General features: G+C 40.4%; 1 pseudogene; it reads left to right on the forward strand.

Moving 5' to 3' along the window:
- The first annotated feature begins 316 nt into the window (after window positions 1–316).
- Window positions 317–2,103, forward strand: LOC113266059 (60S ribosomal protein L39-like; annotated as a pseudogene).
- Window positions 2,104–9,798: the final 7,695 nt, after the last annotated feature.

Consider the following 9,798-nt stretch of genomic DNA (forward strand, 5'->3'; position numbering starts at 1 on the left):
TGATAAAATAGATGAAACAATGGTTTTCAGACATTGGACAAAGGCAGCACAGGACTGTGATCACTGAGAGAAGGGAAACAAATGGGATGAGCTTTATGATCTCCCAGCTTACTCTTTAGAGCCAGTTTTCAGGCCATACTGTCGGGAAGAGGAACCCAAAGAACCTAACACTCCTACTGAATTGAAGAGATTAGGATCAAAGTTTGAGTATATCAAGATAGCTAGAACTTAGAAGGCAACATACTGAAAAGCAGGTGCTTCACAGAGAAAAGCTCTGAAGATATCCAGAGGAATCTTCTTGAGTCTTTGGCTAAGTATGGATCTACACATAAATGTGAGAAACTCCCCAAGGCTGGGAAAGGAACAAGTGCTGGAGATCACACAGTGCTGGAAGGTACGCATGTTTCCACCAACCAAAATGAAGAGACCCATAATACATTGGTTGAAGTCCTCAGAAGGATCATGCCTTAGTGATGGAACTAAATTAGTCCAAAATAAAGCCTGTTCTGGACCCACTCTAAGAAAGCTTAAAATCAAGTCTGAAAGGGATTAAAATTATCCACAAGTACCTTGATTGGACGCCAGAAAAAAATTCAACAATCTTTAATGGAATACAACACAATACAGTAACAAGTAAATCAAAATTCACAATTCTTTATCCGGTTGAAAATTACCAGGCCTTTAAAGAATCAGTGAAATATGATGTACAATCAGATTAAAAGGCAATCAATAGAAACAGAACCAGAAATGACAGAAAATCATGGAATTCATAAACAAGGACCTATTATAAACAATGAGTATTATAAATCTTATAAACATGATCAAAGGTATCAAGAGAAACATAAACTCAATTTGGAGAGAAATGGAAGATATATATTTTTAAAAGACCCAAATAAAATTTTTAGAAATAAAAAGTACAATACTGAAAAGATTAGTGAACTTTAAGACACTGCAAAAGAAACTAAACAACGCATCATAATCAAATTGTTAAAACCCAGTGATGATGGAAAAAATCTTTAAAGCAGCCTGGGGAAACAACACATGTTACAAAAAGAGAAATAAAGATAAAGAACGACAGCAGACTTCACACCAGAAGCCCCACAGGCCAGAAGACAAACAGCACAACATCTTTAAAGTGCTGAAAGAAACAAAAACATATCAATCCAGAATCCTATGCTGAGTGAAAATATTTTTCAAAAATAAAAGCAAAATAGGGGTGCCTGGGTGGCTCAGTCATTAAGCGTCTGCCTTCGGCTCAGGGTGTGATCCCAGGGTCTTGGGATCGAGCCCCGCATCGGGTTCCCTGCTCCGCTGGGAGCCTGCTCCTTCCTCTACCACTCCCCCTGCTTGTGTTCCCTTTCTCGCTGGCTGTCTCTCTCTCTGTCAAATAAATAAATAAAATCTTAAAAAAATAAAATAAAAGCAAAATAAAAAGATTTTAAGACTGGGGCACCTGGGTGGCTCAGTTGGTTAAAGCATCCGTCTCCTTTTTTTTTTTTTTTTAAGATTTATTTATTTGACAGATAGAGACAGCCAGTGAGAGAGGGAACACAAGCAGGGGGAGTGGGAGAGGAAGAAGCAGGCTCCCAGCGGAGGAGCCCGATGTGGGACTCGATCCCAGAACGCCAGGATCATGCCCTGAGCCAAAGGCAGACGCCTAAGGACTGTGCTACCCAGGCGCCCCTCCATCTCTTGATTTCAGCTCAGGTCATGATCTCAGGGTATTGAGATCAAGCCCAGTGTCAGGCTCTGTGCTCAGCAGGGAGACTGCTTGAGATTCTCTCTCCCTCTCCCTTTGCCCCCCTCTCCCCATGTGCACGTGTGCGTGTGCACGTGGACTCCCTCACTCTCTTTCAAATAAATTAATTTAAAAATTAAGACTGCTGTTAAACTGTGCTCACAAGACCCCGCCACTGTGGCAAGTGAGGTTGACTCTGCTGCTCAGCATAGTTTTCTCACAAGACTTTTAGGATCAAGCAATTCCTGGCCAAGAAACAAAAGCAGAATCATCCCATTCCCTAATGGATTTGGATGAAAACTGGTAAGAAAATCAGGTACAACTCTAAGAGGAAACCCTGGAGAAGAACCAGCTTGGGTCTCTGAGGAATAGCCCATGAGATGAGACACATATTTATGCTGTATTCAGGTCACTAGTATTTTACTATATCAAGCAGAAAACATCACCACTCTCTGAACAGTTGGACAAGTTTTACTGGGAAAATAATTTTTTTCTTTGTTTCTGTGCTTTCCTACTAGTACGTTGGTTCAGTAATAATGATGTGAGAACTTCTGTTTGAAAGAAAATTTTAAGACCAACAAAAGCTGAGAAAGTTTATGGCAGGAATCCTATGTCAAAAGAAATAATAAAGGATTCTTGGATCTACACAATGAAGAATGACAGAAATGGTAAATATGTGCACAAATATGAAAGTTTTTCTTATTTAAAAAAACAACCTTTTTTGGGGCGCCTGGGTGGCTCAGTCGGTTAAGCGTCTGCCTTCAGCTCAGGTCATGATCCCACGGTCCTGGGATCGAGCCCCACATCGGGTTCCTTGCTCACCAGGGAGCCTGCTTCTCCCTCTGCCTGCTTCTGCCTGTCACTCCCCCTGCTTGTGCTCACTCTCTCTGGCAAATAAATAAATAAAATCTTTAAAAAAAAAACCAAACTTTTTAAAAGATTTATTTATTTATTTATTTATTTATTTATTTATTTATTTATTTATGTATTTTGAGAGAGAGGGAGAGAGTGAGCACAAAGGGGGGGAGCAGCAGAGGGAGAGGAAGAAGCAGACTCCCTGCTGAGCAAGGAACCTGATGTGGGGCTTGATGCCAGGACTCAAGCTGAAGGCAGTTGCTTAACTGACTGAGCCACCCAGGTGCCCCTAAAAAACTCTTTAAAACATAATTCATTATCTAGAGCAAAACTAACAACAATGCATTGCAGGATTTATGGCATACAGAGAAGTAAGACATATGAAAACAACAGCACCAAGGAAGAAGAATTTGGAAATATACTGTTGTAAGGTTCTTAAATTATATGTGATATAGTATAATATTTTTCAAAACTGAACTGTGATAAATTAAAGATGTAGACTACAGTCCCTAGAAAAACCATTAATTTATAAAACTCATAATCCAATAGTGGAGATAAAATGGAATCATAAAAAAAAAGCCTTCATTTAATGCAAGGAAAGCAGGATAAAAGGTATATGTGGACATTTTGGGGGTGATGGAAATGTTCTGTATCTTAATTGTGGTTGTTGTCATATGACTACTTACATTTTTCAAAATTCAACAAACTGGTGTATTTTATTGTAGGTAAATTCTACCTCAATGAAGATGATAACAAGAGAGAATGGGAGGAGAGAAATCGAACACCGTGAGTATAGGCAAGTATTTAAAGAGTTTTGCCAAAAGGGGATAATCGTTGGCAAGGGAAGAGGATCAAGAGAAAATAGTTTTATATTTAAAATGGGGAGATAGCAGCATGTTTATATGCTGGTGGGAATGATGCAGTTGAGAGGAAAAAATTGATAATGTAGGAGCAAAAGAGCAAAGTTGCTGGAGTGATATCCTTGAGGTAGACTGGAGCAGAGACCATTCATCTATGGTTAACAGGTGGGAAGACAGAGAACATAAGCAAGCACCTGCTCTTAAGGCTGTGTTGTGGTAGAAATCTATAGGGTCTCTCTTCTGGTTATTTCAGTTTTCACAATGAAATAGGAAGCTGAGTGTCAGAATGGGGTAGAGGGAGAGATGGGAGGTTGATGAGAAACAACATGGTATGAAACAGTCAAGGAGGATACTGGGAGAGTGAATGGTCTAGAGATACCTAGCATGATGGCGGTAGAAACACTAAGGACTCATTTCAAGCTAGTGGCCATAAAGTGAGGCCAGTCAGTGTGCTTCTGTGTGTTTCTCCGGCCATATTGTGATGGCCGCAGGGGCAGAGCAGATGGAGCGTTGGATTCAACAGGTGTTATAGTTTTGCCTTGAGTACAATGAAGTGAGAGGGGTCAGGAGGCTGAGGCTATGTTCAAGTGAGTGATGATAATGCTTGTTGAGGAATTTAAGTAGGGTAAGGAGGAAAGTGAGGGCATCAAAGGACTGGGGCATAATGAAGTGTGGAAGGACCAATGGATAAGAATCAGAAGCCTTGAAGATGTACATTCCACGTCAGTCAACAATCCGTATTTAGGAATTTGTCCTTAAGAAATATTGATGCAGGGGCGCCTGGGTGGCTTAGTCGCTAAGCGTCTGCCTTCGGCTCAGGGCGTGATCCCGGCGTTATGGGATCGAGCCCCACATCGGGCTCCTCCGCTATGAGCCTGCTTCTTCCTCTCCCACTTCCCCTGCTTGTGTTCCCTCTCTCACTGGATGTGTGTTTCTCTCTCTGTCAAATAAATAAATAAACTCTTAAAAAAAAAAGAAATATTGATGCAGATGCACCTGTAAGAATGTTCCTTTCAGTATTTTATGTAACAGTGAAATTTATACTACATAATACAGCTCTATAAATACTTATCAGTTGAGAGTTGGTTAAATAAATCATGGTCCTAGATTAAAAACGGGTTTTGTGTGGTTGTGTGATTATCTGTCAGGTCATAGACAAGGCTATCCCGGGGCTTTAGCTGGAAGCTGGAGTGATGAATTTATTCTCTGGCATTCCAAATTACTGTTGTTTGTCCTTCCATTGCTCTAATACCCATATGATGATATAACTAGACTCCCTAGAATAATAAATAACAAAGTAAACGAGAATGCAATTAGTCCTTGCAGTGGTTTTTATCACCTACGGATTAGTCATGAGATTAGTCTCCACAGAACTAGCCCTCAAATTCAGGGGTAAACACGGTGCCCTTTCTCATTCCTGATGATCACTGCTCATGGAGTGTTCTGGTGCCCTCCTACCTGCCTGTAAAGTTGGGTGTTGACCACTCTCCCAAACGTCACCAAGAGCCTGTGGTATAGGTGCTGTTCAAAGAAATGGGAAAAGAGCTAGCTCCTCTTTTCTGGAGACTGTAGCATAAAATGGATAGTATAGGTAGTGTATATTTTATAGTATGAAATGTCACAATGTGGCATTACTTCTGGAAATGTAAAGGAAGAATAATAAATAATATCTGTAAGCATATTTGGTCATACACCAGACACTTGAGAACACAAATGTGGCAGATTGTTTCACTATTCAAGATGTCCACTGCCCCTCCCTCCCTGTTGATACTAAGCTTGAACATGAGACTGCTTTAGAGACTTCAATGTGGGAAGTGATATATGCCCATTTCACTCAGAAGCTTTAACAGCCATTGTATGATTCTGCCATGTTCTCTTTCTCCTCTGAAATGTATTATATGGGGGAGTAGTCCTTCTGCTTAGGTCTCAGAAGGAAAACAGCAGGGCTGCAGGGACATGTAACATATGTGTGAGAAACAATACTTTGTAATTAAGCCACTGAGGTGTTGGGGTTACGGGTTTTGTGAAACTTAGTCCAAGCTGATTGCTATGACAAACTAAACAAATTGAACACTACACTGGATGTATGTAAAAGCTTTAAGTACCTCCTATAGAAGGGAGTAAGGACTGCATTTATTCAGTGCTAACTATCACACGCTCTTCATGCATTTAATACTCACATTAACCATATGTGATACACGGTATTATCTGTAGATGACGATCGAAGGAACCAGGGCTAATAGTAATTGCACACAATTAGTGTGACACCCAACATTCAATTGTTTCTTCCCAAATCCAAGATCAATTAATTTCCCAAGTCCATATTCTTTCCACTCTCTCACACTGCCTTCTGCGTGAAGGAATTCCGAGTTTAGTTGCAGCTTTGGATAGGATGGACCTAGGTGAATTCTTTATTTGTATTCCAACCAGTGAAGGAAAACTTTGTAGACAAGGCAGGAGTTCTACAATTGGAACCGTTTGCAGAAAGAAAAAGAGCTAATGACTTAAAGAGAAGGACATTTCCTAGCAAAACAGTCTAAAACCATGTTCCAAGGCAGAAGTGTGCTGGCTAGATGATGAAACCCAAAAGACTGCTCGGAGGGGCCCTGAGAAGACCAAGCTTAAGCGTGTCTGTTGTGGGGAGTGAGGCAGTCTTGCTGAAGACCTCCTAGAAACAGGATGAATGGGAAAGGAGGACCTTGTTAAAGCGACCATAGATAGGTATGTTCACAGGGTTAAGGGTCAATTCAAAGAGAATTGATTTGGATTTTTTTTGGTAAATATTTTGGCCTTTGTCTTTCTTACATGCAATGATGATCTCTTATCACGTCTGTGCAGAACTATGGAGTCATTAGTTGCTAAGAAGTTAAAGTTCTCATCTTCTTTGGAGCCTGAATCCCCACACTTAAGCTCCTCAGCCTCCCTCTCTGGTCTACAAATCTATGTGATGGCTGAGGCATCACATAGTGACAACGATGGGAAAAGTTCGTATCAAACAGTCGGCAAAGGTACCTCTTCAGAGAGACTGAAAGCAACTGAACGTTCTAAAATCAATTGAGAATAAATCATTCCTCTGCCGTCTAAGGTTTCACACACATGGGTTTTAGCTGGTGAGCTTTCAAAAGTCCATGATTTACCGCAAGCTGGTGAATTACAGCTTCCCTGGAAACAATATTGCCCTGTTTGAACTGATGCCAACTTTGAAACAAACAGTCAGCATCTTCTAAGTCCTTTTGTCCCGTGTCATAGTCTGGTTTTTACCTTGCTAAGGGCAGAAATGGTTGTGGTTCCCAATGCATGACTCTTGATGGAGGAACAATGTGAGGCTGCAATGAAGAAGAAACTGAAGGATAAAGGGGACTTGTTCTTTCCAAATATATATAATCTCTGTCATTTCTCTTTGTGGTTATAATTTGCAATGATACAAATGAGATTCCCCCCCCCTTGCACGTTTAATCATTTACTTGAGTCTCCTGCTCTTTACACCACAGTATTAGCAAGAGATCAAGCGTCATATGAAAATAACTATATTTAAAAGCACAGCTTATTTATACATTTCTGTATTTTCCATATTACCTTACAAAGAAAATACATTAATTTTAGAGTGAGAAAGCCAATATCCTCCCAGTCTTTCTCATTAAGAGAAAAGAACTGAATATTCCCCAAATCTGCTTCATGCCCACTTATATATGTATCACAAGCATGTTTGGAATACTTAGCTACTTAAAATGTAAAGGTTAGTAAGACAGTTGTGGAATCAGGTTGTTCATTTGTTGGGCATACCTAAAGTGTTTGAGTACATATCCACGTTCCTCTCAATCAGTGACAAGTTAGGTGAAGAAAAGAGAACATTCTTGTAATGTTTCCAGGACAACAAAATTCGGGGAGCTCTATTTTATTCATTTAGGTCCCTCTGGTCCCCCACACACCCAAATTGATAAGATGATTATCTTAAGGTAATGTTTTATCTACCAATATAGAAAATAAGGAAATCCTACGCCATCTCTATGTTTTCACTTTATACGTAACATTCCCTGCAGTGAATTACAAGCACAGTTGAACACTTGGTCAGACAAATGACTGAAGCCATCAGTGTGATTAGGCAGTAAAAACAGCTTCCCAGGAGAAGCAGTTACTTCTTTACTAACCATACCAGGTTTCTTTTGTCTTTTCCTGGTATGCTGTGTTTCTTGCTCTGTATTTCAATTTTATTGTAAAAAAACAAAACACAACAAAACAAAAAACCCTCTCTTGTCGTTGCACTAATACTTCTCTGACAATTTCAGACCCTGACATATGATGATTCAGGTTGCCTCTAGTTGAGAATTTACCTCCCAAGTTTAATGTAAATGTAAGCTGATAACTTCTTTAAGAGGGAGAGCTGCTTGCTCAACGCACTATCCTTCAATAAATCTGGAGGAGGAAGGGTAACAGACATCTCAGGTGAGACATTCAAGAGCTCTTTTAATGGATTGTTTGGCACTTTTGTCTCTAGTTTAATTTGCAGACAGCCTCCATTCCCCTCTGAGTGAATTCTGCCAAGTACGCTATCCAGCCCGTAGGAAAGAAGGAAGGGGGGGGCAGTTGGTATTGGAAGGAAAGAAAAGGGACAGTCCAATTCAGAGCTTTTAGCTAGGAAATCCATTTGAAAACCTGTTGACTCATAAAGGACCACCCAGTCAGAATACAGAAGGAAATTAAGCATGACCAAGGTCCCCTCAAATGTTCCTCCCGTAACACTCTACTCACAGAGGCTATAGTGAAACTATAGTCGCTTTTGAAATTACATGACCTCAATAAGACCTAGAGATTTTTATTGGCCCATAGGGCAGGGTATTGAAGAGAAAATGTTCTTTGACCTATAAAATATGACGATGTTACTTTTCTGGATAAACAATAAAAACTTTCCGCTGAACATGGTTGGAAAAAATAAGAACCCCCATGTTTTTGAAATTTGGGGATATATGTGTGACTGATTAATAGTCTAATCGATTCTTCCTGGTTAAATCACCACTCTGTGGGTCAGCATTGAAGGCGATACTGTTTGTTTCTTTGGTGAGCTTATAGACTGAGTAGCATGAATGGTGGGTAGAAAGGAGAAAGGGGAATGTCATATACCTTTAGTTACTAGTCTGGATTGGGGGTTTGGTAGTGAGTTGAACGATGCAGAATTGGAATTCTAATAATAATTAAGGAACCATTTAGTAAATCCCCTCCCACATATGACTTGGAAAAATGATGAGTGACCTGGAGCAAAAAAATTTCTCATGCAGATCTTGAATAGTAAACAATGCAGTCACATCCATAGAAATAATCCTGGGGGAGGGAGACTACTTTCTCACCATCTCAAAAGCTCCTCTGACTCTCTGTTGTTCATGTTTACAGATTACCTGCCTAGGCTAGTTAACTGAAACACGCAGGACAGATCAACTTGGTTAACAAACTATTTAACCGTGCTAAGCCCAAAATTATCCTGCCTGAACATTTTATGCCTAAGTCTAAAATGGTTTAATGTTGTAGTGTGTGTGTGTGTGTGTGTGTGTGTGTGTGTGTCAGAGGCAAGTTAATTGTGTGTGTAAAAGGCAAGGGAACAAGAAACATCTAAACACCATTGTTAGAAGGGAAGGTGTAGGTTAACCTGGGCTCAAATAACTTCCTTCTAACCCATCAGTAGCACATTATCTAAGATTCTAAAGTGCTAAATTGGTCAGATAAGAGACTTGCTAAGATGTAAGATCCTTTGAACAATGAGGAAAGAAAATTGAAGTGAAAATTGCAATCTCCACCCACAAGAGACTTAAGTGAGATGAAGTGAAAAGTGTTTACAATGAAAGAAAAGAGGGAAAATGTGAAGAGGATGATATTTAATAATAAAGATAACACTGGAGACCCAGGAAGGAGGAAGATGACTGGGGAAAGGGCCAGCAAAGCCAAAGCCATAAAGCTCCACGGGGGCCTGGGCCTGGGGGTTGGGAAAGCTTAGGGGAGCTTATCAGAGTCAGCAGTGACTTTGCCAAATGCCCAGTGGACAATTGGTATCAAGACAGCAGCAGCAGATGTTTTTCTGGAAGAAGAATGGTGGAATGATAGTCACGGGAAAATATTGTGCCCTGCACCAAGAGGAGTGTTTCACTGACAGCTGGACAAGATGCACACAAACAGACACAGGGCAACACAGAGCCTGTGCGCTCAAGCCGGATGTTTGGTACAGGAGGAGAGAGGGAGGGGGCAAGGAAAAAACAGACACAGAAAGATGCTAAAGAACATGTCTCTTAGAGAAGCATCTGGAAGGTAACCAGGACTACCATCTGGGAGAAATAAAACATGAAGAATGGGAAACTGTTC

Source organism: Ursus arctos, unplaced genomic scaffold (genome assembly GCF_023065955.2).
Source record: "Ursus arctos isolate Adak ecotype North America unplaced genomic scaffold, UrsArc2.0 scaffold_37, whole genome shotgun sequence".
Classification (NCBI taxonomy): Eukaryota; Metazoa; Chordata; class Mammalia; order Carnivora; family Ursidae; genus Ursus; species Ursus arctos.